Genomic DNA, 3,773 nt, shown 5'->3' on the forward strand with positions numbered 1-3,773 from the left:
CGGAATCGAGTGTGGAGAAGTGCAGCGTGTCGCCCCCGACTAGAGCTACACACCGATACCAACATTGCGTGCGTACGGTCTAGCTTTGTGAGCTCCTTCTACGAGCTTCATCGATTGTTTGGGTGAGCATACGTTGTCCGATTTTGCACTGCAGCATATCTACGCGTTCACATTGAGTAGAACTACACATTAGGCACTTTAGATTTCGGAGTATTAGTAGGGTCTCCTTCAAATTCTATGGTGTTTTGAGATTGTTTGATGGGTGTTTGGCCCTAGAAAGCATTGTAGGAAGTTTCCTCTTTTGCACTCTTAAAGGCTGTGACTTAGACAATTGGTAGAGACCTCTATAGGAATTGGTTAGGAGTCGGTCGAGTGTAGGTTGACACCTTATGCTTGCTTCCACCCGCCTGCGGGTCGAGCTTCGTCCTTAGCTGACATTACATGTTAGGTGAGTTCTCGCTGTGCTGACGTCCGTCGCGGCGTATCCGTCCAACATTGGCGCCGCTGCCGCAGACGAAAACCTTAGGTAGGTGACCGAGACTAGTCCTTGAGGATTGGGATTTTTGGCTTGCCAAGAGTCTCACTTTACATTTGAATAGGATCAGAGGGTGGAGGACTCTCTAGTTCTTAGAGGAAGTTTAGGAAGCGTGTGCCTGGCCTCGATCCTTCGACTTAGGTAGAGGAGGTAGACTTAGGTATTTTTAGGTAGTAGTCGAGTTCGAGTAGGAGTTGGAGTGGTAGAAGAGGTGAGAGGAGAGCTTGAGAGTCCGGAGAGGTCCAAAAGCAACCAAAAACACCATTATCACCATTTCTTCATGATAGGTAGGAGTAGAGTAAGTAGGACATCATGATTCAGGATCTAGAGCATCTCATGCATGTACACTTGCTTGGTAGAATCATTACAAGTTTGTAAAAGAAGCAAAAAGACGCAAAAATACGCAAAAGTGTGTTTGAAAGCCTTATTGAAGTCCAAAAATTACTGTGAGTGTTTCTGATAGATCTACAGAGCATCAGAAGCATTCCTATCAGAAAAAACTTTAATTTTAAGCCAGGAGACATCCTACGCGTAGGATGTCTATAAGCCAATCTAGGAGGAATTTTGGGATTTTGAGTTGACCAGTGTGTTTAGGAGGTACGGTTTACCCTAGTTTCAACTGGAAAGTGGAAATTTGGCCATATCCTGATAGGATAAGGCCAGATAGACTGAAATTGCCAGACATCCTATCCAAATAGTGCCAAAACATTATTTTGAGACCAAAACCCTAAGATGGCTGCATGAGCATGTCTTGCATGATATATTGAGTGACTGAAAGGGGTTTCACCTCATTTGGGTAAGAAAATTGGATTCAAAGCGGACTTTAGCACTTTTGACTGAAAAAAGCAAAAACAGCTGAAATTTTGGACTTTTGACATCCAAACCAGAATCTAAGCATACCACTGGGTTACCGACATTAAGGGGAAGCTGTGGGACAAATCTGGGGTCAAACAGGCCAAAAAGACATCCTACGCGTAAGATGTCTTCTGAGTGATTTTGAACTCCAAACTAAATTCTGAGTATATCAAAGTGATCAGCAACTCAAGAGGAGCTTGGGATTTGAGTTTGAATCCATTCTGATGAAAAAGACATCCTACGCGTAGGATGTCTAATGCAAGAAAATGAAGCCAGACTTTGACTTTGAGCATAGTAAGGTGTTATATAGCCTAAGGCAAGCTTCCTAGTCAATTTTGGTCCAATTTGGAGTTAATTAGACTGATCAATACCATCAACAGGCCGTCGGAGCAAATTTCTGACTCATTGACTAGCTAATAGGTGTCCAAATCAAAAAGTAAAAGCAGCTGTAAGCTCGTCACAACAAAGGGAAACAACAGTGTAAAAATCCAAGCAAAACATAGCAGGAGACATCCTACGCGTAGGATGTCTATTGGGGCATAGTGCAAGGAAAACTTGACCTGGCATAGACCGTGAGATTCCATTTGGCTTAAGGGTTCCAGAACTTCTTTCAGAAGTGAATTTGGACCTTGTTTGCCCATTTGACTAAGCAAAGACTGAATACATACTTTTTCGCGTAAATTAACCATCATCAGAGGGAAGTACTGTTTCAGATTAGCAAACCTAATCGAGAACATCAGCAGTGTATAAAATACAGTAGTGGTTGAGATTAACTCTTTAGTTATACTAATCATTACTAAGATAACCTCTAGCGGATAAATGATTTGATTCAATTGCCGAAATTAAAACGCTTGTGTACAGGTATATTTAGCCACAAAGCAAGAAGTTGTGCAGAAACTGACCCATTGCCAGGTGAGTGGTTGAAATTGTGATAAATTGCATTGATAAGTTTGATGAATTTAAGATCAGGAAGATACATTGTTAGAGACCAGAAAGTCGCAGGTGACCAAGGTAGCTTAGTGTCCACCGAAGAGAGTGTAACTCAGGCAAGTCTAGATCCGCTAGCACCGATTATTGAGGAAGGGAGTGATACTGACACTTCGTCAGACAAATCTTTCTTCATGATGGGTAGTCAACAGCCAGGAGGGTTCACCTATGACGGACCTATGCGAGGAGGAATCACCTCCCAAAATCCTTTGAATGAGTCCAGGCTCACGGTGATCTTCTTAGAGGGAACAAACTCGAGAGGAGCCCTAGTCTATTCTGACTATCGAGTCCACGAGTGCATTTGTATTGAAGAAAGGCCAGCTCAAAAATTAGAGATAATCCGAGTGTATGATGATGGAGATAGATTCCGAGACAAAAAGGGGAACCACTATTTAATAGTTAGTAACCCTGAAGATTACAACAGATATGGAGATAACGTGGCGAAAGGGAAAATGGTTTCAGAAACTCAAGAACCGCCACCAAACATTGATCGGTCCGGAGCTATTTTTATGTATGATAAGAAAGCAACCAGGGTTCCAACTTATAACAAGAACGTGGGAATCTACAAGCATGAGAGTGAGGGTATTGTCTCTTACTTTCGCAGCAAAGAACCATACGTAAACGCACTAAGCAAAGACAAGATTCTTTACTTATTCTCTTATGAAACTGCTACGGGGAATTGGCATAGTTTTTGTTGATAGATACGGGCGAGAATACCAACGTATTCTCCCTGAGAAAGTAGAAAGAGCAAAAGGTCCAAGAGCATCAGCATATGCCCCTGAGGAAGTGCCAAGAGCCGCCCACACCCCAAGCAAGTCAACGAATCCTTTTTGAAATGAGTATGACACTACCTCACGACTGCAAGCATTCAACAACCAAGACCAACCAGCAAACCAGCCATCATTGCAGGCATGGCTTCGACAGAGTGCAACAATGGAACCAGACCGAAACTGAGATGGTTATCAAGATGCACAAGGACTCTGGGATTTGCAAGAACCACCACACTATTCAAGGTATCAAGCAGAGAGTAAGCCAAAGACACAAGGGTCAACAGAGCCTGGAGGACCACCCATAGAACGAGTTCGAAGAGAAGAACCACCTCCAACGAGAACTGTTAGAAATTATGGCTTGGGAGCACCTTTGGGAGAGGAACCAGCCTATTATAGAAGGCCCGAGGAGGTGTATCGACTGGGACGGGGCGATCCAATGATGAGATTTGTAGACCATCGAAGAATTAGACCTTCTCAAGTGCAAAAATGGGTTAACAAGAAATACACAGGAAACAGAGACCCAAGAGATCATGTAGCAGCCTTTGTGCGTGTAATTAGAGCCGAGGAGGTGTTAGATTTTTCCACCCAATTTGCAAGTTTTGGACTAACCTTAGAGGATGATGCTG

This window comes from Adiantum capillus-veneris, chromosome 10, assembly GCF_014529385.1.
Source record: "Adiantum capillus-veneris isolate H3 chromosome 10, ASM1452938v2, whole genome shotgun sequence".
NCBI classification, from domain to species: Eukaryota; Viridiplantae; Streptophyta; class Polypodiopsida; order Polypodiales; family Pteridaceae; genus Adiantum; species Adiantum capillus-veneris.